General features: G+C 47.3%; 1 protein-coding gene across 2 annotated transcripts in view; it reads left to right on the top strand.

The window, feature by feature from the left end:
* Positions 1 to 9,419: 9,419 nt before the first annotated feature.
* The window catches only part of LOC309622791 (prolyl 4-hydroxylase subunit alpha-2), a 75,919-nt gene continuing 74,575 nt past the window's right edge, over positions 9,420 to 10,763 (top strand). For both annotated transcript variants that reach the window (XM_082378945.1, XM_082378954.1), the window contains exon 1: positions 9,420 to 10,251. The gene's annotated coding sequence lies outside the window, so the exon portion shown is untranslated. The remainder of the gene's footprint in view (positions 10,252 to 10,763) is intronic.

Here is a 10,763-nt window from a genome sequence, read left to right as displayed (position 1 = left end):
CACCTGTGCATTTTGTATTGCCTTAGTGAAGAGAGTGTCTGATGAACTTGGTTTGGGAATATAATCTGGTGATAGGTTCTCTGGTCTTGCGTGTTAGAAACAATCTGACATTCTCACTCCCCTGGGCCTTCTGACTCCTTTGATACTGTCAAGAAAGTTCTGGCATTTCCACCTCATTTCCATAGGCCATAATTGTATCCAAGTACTGAAGAGCCATCTCAGAAGCATATGAAGATGGTTTTATGTATCCTTGCTTGGATGTTAAACCCAGCGTAATGAGAGAATGCTTCCAGGTTAATAAATTCCCACATGTTACCCCTGTTCCTACCAGAACATAGGTCCTGTCATTTTTTCAATATATATGCTATTTCCTTGTGGATCAGGGACGGTATTTCCCCGCTTAGGCTATGCTGAAACCTAACTCTAGTATAGAGACCATGAGGGGAGGTAAGGAGGATCCGGAGGAGGGTAGGCGTCACTTCTGGAGCCGCTTGCCTTAGGAGGAGTCTTGGCAGGGATTCCAGGCAAGGAGAGGCTACTCTCCTGTAGTATGGGGAAGAGAGCTGCTGCTCCTGGCCTTGAAGGTTTAGGGGAATCCAGGAATTAAAAATTCTCAATTAACTGACCCAAATGTCCCTGTTCCATGTTCCAGGGTTCTGTGTATTTTGTATCAGGGCCATGACTTTGTCATAGACCTAACAAAGCTATGCATGCAGCCTTTTGTTGTGGCTCTCCTACCCTTATAGTTAAATCAATTAAATAAGCCCTGGGTTTGATTTCCAACACAGTCTGTCCTGTGGCTGCAGGAGATAAAGGTCTCTTTAAAAGCTTCTATGCAGGCCTCCTGGCTTTCACAGTGTACCTTGAGTTTAGAGTTGGCTGACCTGGGACTATCATTTTCTTTTTTCAAGGCTTCTAAAGCACTTAGCAAAAGCCAGTCAAGGCCATCATCCTTATAATCACCATTGTCCTCATGTGTTGTATGTGCCATAACCAGGGTTTCTCAATCTTGGCACTATTGAAATTCTGAGCTAGATTATTCTTTCTTGTGAGGGGCTGTCCTATGTATTTTAGGATGTTTAGCAGCATCTCTGGCCTCTACCTATTAGATGCCATAGTACACTCTCCTAGTGGTACCAGACATTTAGCAGTGTCTCCAGACAGCAGTGTCTCTTTCTAATCTCTAATCATAGGAGTTCTGGTAAATGATGTTACTGCATGTTGGTATTATTACCATCCTACTTACTAACAGTAATGAGGTCCTTATCTCTGTTTGAAAGGGGACTGTTCCAGTTCTAGAATCCCTTCCTTGCAAGTCTGCCTTCTAGACTGCCTTCTATTTGGGAATGACTCTAAGGGAACAGGACTAAGGGATGATGGAGAGTAAAACAAAGAAGAAGAAAAGCAAGTACAAAGGTACAGCGTAGGGTTGTTTACAGCTGTGGGGACCTGGGGGAATGTGTCTCAGAAATGTCTAAGATTCAGAAGTAGGCAACATTTATCCATAGGTTCCCGCCCTTCTTTGGTTCAGGTGTGGGTGTTAACCCCCCAGTACTTCCAGATTGCACACCCATGCATGTTGAGCAGGTTTCTATATGTGTTCCATGCCTCAGCTTCTGAGGAGTCCAGGAGAGAAAGTGAGAAGTAAGCAGCACAGCTGAGATTGGGATACCCCAGAGAAGCTGGTTGCTATATCAGTGGCTGGTTGCTATAAACAGTGTGCCTGGAATATCTGAAGTTGTGAGCTTGAGGTGTCCTATGTGGTCATCCTACTTACATATGACTACGGAGGATGCAGCCTGTGCTGCCCTTCACTGGGTGCTGCCTAGGAACATGAGGAAGGCTAGACCCTGGCAGCCTCATTTATAGGTTCAAACCCTGCCTCTGCTCCTTCTGACCAAAAGGGCCTGGAGTCAACTATGTGGGGCGGGTGGATCCATGGGCCACCCCCTGGCACCCAGGCAATCTGCTCCAACCCAGACACCTGCCATGTGAACACTAAACCAGTGGTTGGGAAAGGCAGATGGATGAGATTGGAAACGTTGGCAGAGGATAGACCATACCTGACCTAAAAAATTCTTAATTAAAAAAATTTAATTAATTTTTATTGAAGTGTAGTTGATTTACAATATTGTGTTAGTTTCAGGTGTACAGCACGGTGATCCAGATATATATATATCTATATCTCCATATATATATATATATATATATATATATATATACTATATATTTTTAGATTTATATTTTAAAATATATATGTATTTCAGTTATATATATATATATATTTTCAGATTCTTTTCCCTTGTAGGTTATTACAAAATATTGAGTATAGTTCCATGTGCTGTACAAACCTAAGTGGAGTCACAGTAGGACAGTCAGTTTAAGATTGAGCCTGTAGGGGAAGAACCATCCCTTGGCTGGGCCTCTGAGCTCTATCCTCCCAGACCAATTCCAGTGGGACCGGGTGAGACTACAAAAAGAGGGCGGGGGCAGTTTGGAAGGGATCTACTATTAGGTATTGCAAACAACCCAAGGCACTCTTGAGAATGAGCATTTGGAGAAGAAAGGAGAAGCTGGGCCAGAAGCTTGAGGAGGCTGGTGCCTCAGGGATAGGCAGGGGAGTGGACAGGAACACAGACTGAGAAGGCACTGCATGAAGTAGGAGGGGGAGGTGGTGAGGAGTCAGAACAGCCCATTTAGCTCAGGGATCCGAACCTGACCCAGGCCCAAGTCAGGCAGGTGTGGGGGTGGGTTCATGCAAGCCAGAGTTTATGAACAGGTGCTATGGGCACCAGCCTTGTCTACACCCAAACCCAAAGCTTCAGGGGTCACCTGGACTCAGCTCATCTTCCACCGTTCCATGCTCCATGGAGGAGCCTGGCCCTGTGTGAAGAGCTGGTGCATCTGAGCTGCACTCTGGGCTGTCTAGGGACCTTGACAAGCAGAGATAGGTCAGCACCCTTCAGAAGTGGCCTGGCAAGAGTCACCAGGCCATTGGTAGGACAGGCAATGTTCTCCAGGGAAGATGCATACTTGCGATTGCCCTGGGTGTTCTTGCCATGGAGATAGCTGACCAGCGTGTGACCTGGGCAAGTTTCTCAACCTTTCTAAGCTCATCCATGAAGTGAGGATAATAACTGTACTTCCTTTCAGGTTTATGTGAAGATGAAGGAAGAGTAATATCAGTTCACTAAGGACTTGAAGGTGAAGACCTGGGACATATTAGCTCCTATGATATTTCTTACCCAGTTTGCATCCTCTGAGACTTCCTCTGAGTCTGTAACTGTGCTCTGGCTTCCCATGAAATGTGCCTTTAGGCCAAGAATACCCTGGAGAGAAGCTGAGTGTCCTTCCACTGCTGCCTATATTGGTAAAGGAGCTGGTGTGTGGTGTGGTGCTTCAGCCTCTGAGCTTCGCTAACCCAGTCAGACTGGGGAGACAGACCTGCTCACAGGGCTGGTCAGTCAGGTCTCTGAGCCCACATGGCTGAGGCCAACCCCAGACCCTATAGGAACAGGTAAGGCCTCTGGCAGCCTTTCCTGGGATTTCTAGCCTCTGCATTCAGCCACAGATGGTCCACATCAGACAGGAGCAAAGATAAAATTTGGTTTCCAAGTACAGTTTCCTACTTGTGGTAGAGGGGGCACAGAAGGACAGTCCTTGCTTATTAGAGACCCCTTTACTACCCTCATTTCTTTTTAAACTTCCACCTCTTTTCAGAGGTGCTAAGGACTATTTTGTGGGAAAATTTTGAACGTTATGTGAGAAAATGATAAACCAGGAAATTACCCAGAGTTGTAGGAAGCAAATCAGGGGTTAGCGTGGGGACTAAAGTCAAGAAGCTGTTACCCTGGGTAAGAATGAGCCCCAGGATGGAGCTGCAGTGCAGATAAGCTGGGCAGGGAGACCCACAGGTGGAGGAGGAGGCAGGGCACTCCCTGAGTGGTCAGCGGGACTCTCTGGGCCCATAGCCCAGGCTTCTGGGCCTCACAGTGCAGGTCACAACACCCCTAACTCAGCTGTTCATGGGCTGTTACCCCAGGGCCAGGCTGCTGTGCCACCAAGAGGGGCTGAGTCCTTGGCCGGGAAGGGAGGGCTGGCTTGAAGCAGCATCTGGGTTTCTCCTGCCCTCACCCCTTTCCTTGGTTCTCAAGGTGGAAGGTGGGAGAATAAAGCTTATCACACAGAGAACCAGAAAGAAGGACTCAGTTTTCATTTCTAGCTCCTTGGAAGGTCAAGGAAGCCTGTAAGAGTCTGGAAAAAGATCTTGAGGAAGCTGAATTTACAGATCAGCACAACTGCAATTATGGGGGCCTGAGGCAGGGCTGTCAGCAAATTTCAGCAGGGACTACACCTCATGGGGCCTTGTGGGCTGGGTTCAGGAGTTTAGACTTTGTCCTAAGAGCAATGGGGAGCCATGGAAGCTTTAATAGACAAGAGTGGCATAGTCAGATTTGCATTTTAAAAATCTTTCTTTGCCGTTGGGTGGAGAAAGGATTGAGGGGCCAGATGGGAGACAGGAAGGCCAGTCAGGAGGCTGTTACAGGGGCCAGGCAGGAGAATGTAGGGGCCTGAACTGGGGCTGGAGCTATGGAGGCAGAGGGAAGTGGGCTAGTTAGGGATTAGTCAGGGATGAATGCAGTCATGCCTACGAACTGGTCTCCTTGCTTCCACCTTTGCCCCTTACAGTCTATTCTCCATACAGCAGACACAGTCATCCTGGTTAAAACATAAAAGCCCAGGTCATGCCACTCCTCTGACTTCTCCTCTCCGAGTAAAAGCCAAAGTCCTTCCTGAGGCTTACAAGGTCAACGTGGCCAGTCTTCCCACCCCCACGTCTCTCTGAGCTCATATACTTCTACTGGCACCTCACTTATACCACTCCAGACATTTCTTCACTGCTCTTAGAACAGGCAAGCACATGTCTCCTCCTCCCTGCCCCGTCCAGGGCCTCTATGTTCCCTGCTCCCTTGGCCTGAAATGCAGTTTGCCCAGATATCCACACAGATGCTCCCTCACTCCTTATTTTCTACTGTAGTATCCTATTTATTTCCATTAGGCACTGCTTATCATCTGTGCTTTTTAAATATGTTTGTTCAAAATGTCTCCTAGTATGTAGCACAATGCCTGGAACATAGTAGATTCTTAGTAAATAATTAGTTGAATGAATGAGTTGAGGTTGAGGTTGAGGATGCAGGAGTGAGGCAGTTGCCCTCTAGGCCTTACCTCCTCTTGAGGGTTTAGGCAGTATGCCAGCAGAAACTAGGAGAGCGAGGTGAGGAGGAAAGTGGTAAGAGGCAGGGACGCCCAAGGTATGTGTGTGTGAGAGAGAGGGTAGGTGCTGGCCCCAGGGCCCCTGCACCTCTCCGTGCCTGACCTGAGATCTGGGCAGGACGGTGGTAGGTCTGGGCCAGGCTCTGACCAAGGAGATAACAGGCTGTGTCAGAAGCACCAGGAAGGAATGGAAGGGGTAGGATGGAGGGCATGTGGATGGGAACTACTACTGATTTTGCCTGGGGATGGGCCGGCCAAGGCTTTGCTCTAGGGGAGGGGACAGTGGAGCTGGGCCTTAAAAAGTGAGTAGGAGTTTGCTGAATGAAGAAGAAAGAATAAAGGCATTTCGAGCTTGAGAAAAGGTCTGAGGGTATGAAAAGCCAGGATTGCTCAAAGAATGGTGAACAGTCTTGTGTAGCAGAGGAAGTAAGAACGCACAGTCGGTCAGCAACCCGCAGTCCAAGAGGTCTTAAATGGTAGGCCTATAATTGATCGGTCAGGGGCTCTATCCTGAGGGCCTTGGGGCCATGTTGGCCAGGGGAGGGGGTCCATGAAGCAAGGGAATAAGAGAATTCTCCAGCTGTCCTGAAATGGACCCCAGAAATGCTTAGGAGGCAGAACCCCAGACACAGTGATGGGTAGGATGGGATGGCTGGGGAGAAGGTGTAGAGGATGATGTCCAAGTCTCTGGTTTGAAGGCCCCTGAGGTGAAGACGTGAGAGAGGGGCAGGTTTCGGGACAATAACAAGGGGTCGGACTGGGGCAGGTGGGCTGGGATCTCTGAATTAGGGACCCTAGATCTGTGTCTCCTCCTGGAGATTCGGCTGCCCCATCTCAGGACTGGGACCCTGGGTCACAAAGACCTTGTTCCACAGCTTGTCCCAAGCTTTTCATGGTCCAGCACATTTGGGGTCAGTCAGGGCCCCTGGGCAAAGAAGGTAGTTAGGGGACTGGGCAGAGCCTGGGCCTTGAAGCAGGGAAGACTGGCAGCTCTGGCACCACTCCTCTTGGCTACTGCCCACCCCCGCCCCTCCCCGCAGGATGCCTACCTTGGCAAGTGTTGATCTGGTTGTGAAACCGTGTACAAGCCCCTGTGTCCTTGTCTTTTGAAGTAAAAGGCTGACTCAAGAGTTAGTGATTGGGAAATGTGAAGATGTAGAAACAAAGAATAGCTGTTGGGCTGGGGAAATGGTAAAAATTAGACTATAAATCTGCCACATGGCAGAATCACCGAACTCCCAGTTCCCTGAAAGATATAAAGGCCTGACACACATTACTAAGCTGTTTTTATAGGAAGCAGCCCCCCTCCCACCAGATGAAAACTGCTGACCCCAAGAACATAGACCCTAGACTGGTTAAAGCCAAAAGGTTGATGATGCTTGAAACTTCACCTTATGCCAACCAGTCTGAGAACTGTCCACAAGCTGATAATGCCCTGCTCCTTGAACACTATAAAACTCCTCACTACCCCCTCCAAGGTGGGTCACACAGTCTCGAGGGCATTAGCTCACTGTGGCCCCCTTTGCCTGGCAAGGCAATAAAAGCTATTCTTCTCTACTTCACCCCAAAACTCTGTTTCCGAGTTTCTATTCAGCACTGGTGAACAGAGGCTGAGTCTCCACAACAGTTGCTGCAGCTTTGCTTGATCATGATCTTGATGGTACCTAGGTAACTGGAGGACCCCTCAATTGGGGTGGGTAGGCCCTGTGTGGGGAGGTGGTGACTGTGGGATTAAGGCGAGTAAGGGCGCCTGCTGGGAGTGGGGAGCCAGGTTTCGGCAGGTTTGAGTCTGGGAGAGGAGTGGGGGCCTGTGCCTGAGGCTACATGATTTTTTCACTGGAGATCCTGAGCCTAATAGCTTCCCCCACTGCGGGCCAGTCCTCTGCTCACCGTATGAGCGGGTGGTGCCTGACCTTGTCTGCAGACTGCATAGGCCTGCAGGACCAGGGCGCAAGACTCCAGCCACTCACTTCTCAGAGGACACTTGCACACTGCCCTGTGCTCCTTGAGGGAGGGGAAGGGTGGGGTCCGTGGGAGGAGCCTTGGAAGAAATTCCTAGGAACAAATTAAAGCAGGAACACAAGATCTATAAGAAGAAAATGGAAATAAAAATATACCAGAGTACTACACTCTGTCAATGAAAAAAGTTAATCAATAGTCAACCTAAGAGAGAAATGAAATATTTTATTCGAGCCAAACTGAGGATTATAGCCCAGGAGACAGTCTGAGAGCACTCTGAGAACTGTTCGTAGAGGTAGGTGGGGAGGTCAGTATATATGTGATTTTGGTTAAGTGGATACTAGCAATCCAGCTCACATCTCAGTAGAAGGTTGCTGCTAGCCATGAGCAACAGACATCTTAGTTAATGGTTTTAGTGCTTTTCTCAGTATGGGAAGATGCAAGAATCAAGATTCTTAAAAATTTCTCCTGAAAATATCTAACTCTCTGAAGGCCTGTTCTGCCACTTTTCCCAGAACACAGAGTGCCTCATCCTGATCTTTGCCTTGAATTCTTTTCAGGGTCTACTGTAGGTCAGTGACTGCAGTGGCTAATGACTTGATTCTTGTAGAACTGGATGGTGGGCAACATTCTTTATTTTACAATCCCTTCCCTTTCGGTCTTAATTTCAACCAAGGTTTGGGGGCCATTTCATGACCAATTTGTCCCATGGCACTAGGAATGTTCATTCCCAGGTCAGTCAAGGATTTCATTGATAGGCCACTCAATGTGCTATTACTGGACTAGGCCCTGTTAACAGTAACCAAAGGCCTCTGGACTGCCTATCTCACTAGTCTGTTATGGTCCAGGAAATGGTTCTCTCTTGTTGCTTCTTCACATATCTAGAGTTACACTATCACACTCATTGATCTTATAGAACTATATATTTGGTCAGTCATTTCAAGTTGCCTAATCATCATTAATTTTATCTGAGGCTCAGTCACACATTTGGTAATGCAAGAAACAATAATCTGGCAAAATAGGCAGAATATAAGAAATATATCGAGTAACATTAATAAGGTCATAAGTAAGTATTTAAGCTAAGAACTTCCACTAGGTGGGGCCCAGTATTTACCCAGGTCATCTGACCAGTCTATTCTGCACCAATCGCTATCTTTAAGGAAAATTATACACTGGCATTGTACATAAAGTTCACCAAAGATGTAGGCACATACAAGGCAAGTGGTGGTGTGTCATCATGACCCCTTACAGGATTGAGAAAGGAATGTTACCTTCTAAGAGTTACATGGCTGGCACCAGGAGAAAAATTGATGTTTATGGTTGAGGAGGTATTTCTGCCATTGGGGAGGTCTAGTTAACGCACATGGCAGCTGCGCAGTGCACACTAAGGGGAGGGAGGAGGCTAAAGGGCAGAGAAAAAGTTTTATGTTTAAATTTTTTTTGGTCTTGCCTTAAAATCTGAATTTTTATTTCATCAACATGAATAAATGCAGAATAAGCACAGATCACAGTATTCTCTGGGAGGAAAGGACTCTAGCCAGTTCTCCCCAAGTGAGTCTCTAGAATCAGGGCAACCCCCCAGTCATGGTTCAAAGGGGTTTGTTGTCTGTTTTTCCAGAGCCTGATACTGAGTCTAAATCTCTGGACAATTGGAAATGTATGAGAATAACCTTGGCAAGTTTGTAAATGAAGAACAAGGAGGAGGAGAGATTAGCACGTTAAACTCTTTAAGAGGTAATAATTAAATCAATATGATAGTTTCAATAATAAAATATTTCAGTGGAATAGGGTCCAGTAACAAAGATTCTTGCAAAAATATGAAAAGTTCCTATCTATCATTGAGAAGTTAATCCTCAGAAAAATGAGTGAAGGGTTTAGAGGAATTCTTGGAGGGAGAAGACCATTTTATTCCATGTTCATTCAGCACCCACCTGCAAACACAACAAATGTTTGTTGAATGAATGCTCATCCCTGGTAATCAGAGAAATGCAAATTAAAGTAACTACATATCGCATTTTACTTATCAGATTGGCAAAAATGAAAAATAAAAACCTGGTAATACCCTGTGTTGCAAGAGCGTGAGGAAATGAGCACTGTCATGTGCTGATGGTGAGAGTGTGAATTGGTAATGTTGCCGAAATGTCGGCTTCCCTGTGCACCAATGCCGAACAGAAATACAGAGACAGAGATTTTGGAGGAAGAGAGAGATGGCTTTATTTTTCTTCCATGCAGAAGGGAAGACAGAGCTGGCAGTGCCTCAAGAACTGTGCCCCTCTGTCCTAGGGAATTACAGGGGGGTCTTATAGGTGGAACCCGCAGTCCAGGGTAAGTGAAAAGGATCAAAGTGGTGAATGTCTTGCATTCTTCTTCTTGCAATATTTTAAAACAGTTACTGCTGGCGTCAGGCAGCCTGGTAATTGGGTCTGTTCATCTCTGGGTTATCGGCCTGCGACCTTCTTTCTGAAATGTAAACAGCTAAGAGGGGTGATTTGCTACAAGAGAATGCAGCAAGAGTAAGTGCCAGGTGCAGGGTACAATTCATATGGAATCAGAGAGTAACTAGTTTTGCTTAGCTTTGTGAAGGACAAGTCTAGCTACAAGTGTTAGTAGTAACAGCTAAAGTATAACCAAGATTGATTAATTCTTTCAGGCCTGTTTATGCTGTTTCCCCAGCCTGCTCATTGTTTATTTTCCTTGTTTATCAGAAGAGTCTCATTTCTATTTTTGCTGCAACAGTAACAGTCTTTTGTGGTTTGTGATAGTACAAAACTGAATATAGCACAACCGCCCATTACCCGGGGCTCACTAAATAAACGAGGCTGCTTCCTCTTCCGAGCAACCTAAGGAGAGGGTAGATCCACGTGACCCGGAGTCCAGGATGCGTCATCGAGTGCGAACAGCCACAATTCACCAACTCTGCTACCACTTATATTTTTTAAAAGTGCGAGTCTCTACAGGAGTGTGCAACCGAGCTGTGAAAGGCCAGGCTTCCGAGAAGGAGTGGCGTGTACTCTGGAGGCGAGTGTTCTTTTCTTTCTACTAAAATCTTACACACACACACGCGCGCACACACACACACACACACACACACACATGCCCTGCGCGCTCCCTGGTGGGGAGAGTGGGAAAGGAGAAAGAAGGAAAGAATACATTGGGGGTGGGGGGGTGGGGGCGGGGGGATCGGAGAGGACGGGAAGAAACCCGGAAGAAAGAAATGCTGAGATTGCCGGGAGGCAGGTACCGCCCCCAGCCAAACCGGTGATCTCCCCAGTCCTATCCCCCGCGGGGCAGTCCCTCCTGCGGCTGCTAGGGGCCGCTCGCGCTCGTGCTGGTGCCCACACGGGGCCTTTGCTGCCTGTGCTCGCCTTTGACATATCTTTGCACACAGTTCCTCACCCTGTAGAGCTCTTCCCTCCCTCATCCCTTAGTTCTCAGCTGACACCTTCCCTGACTCCATCCAGCTCAAACCCTTTGGCATGACATCCCCTTCTAGCACCTCAGACCTCGCTTCCCTATTAACAGGACTGCCC

The sequence above is a fragment of the Balaenoptera borealis genome (genome assembly GCF_965194805.1).
Source record: "Balaenoptera borealis genome assembly, chromosome: 2".
NCBI classification, from domain to species: domain Eukaryota; kingdom Metazoa; phylum Chordata; class Mammalia; order Artiodactyla; family Balaenopteridae; genus Balaenoptera; species Balaenoptera borealis.
This window is presented reverse-complemented; position numbering and strand designations above follow the sequence as displayed.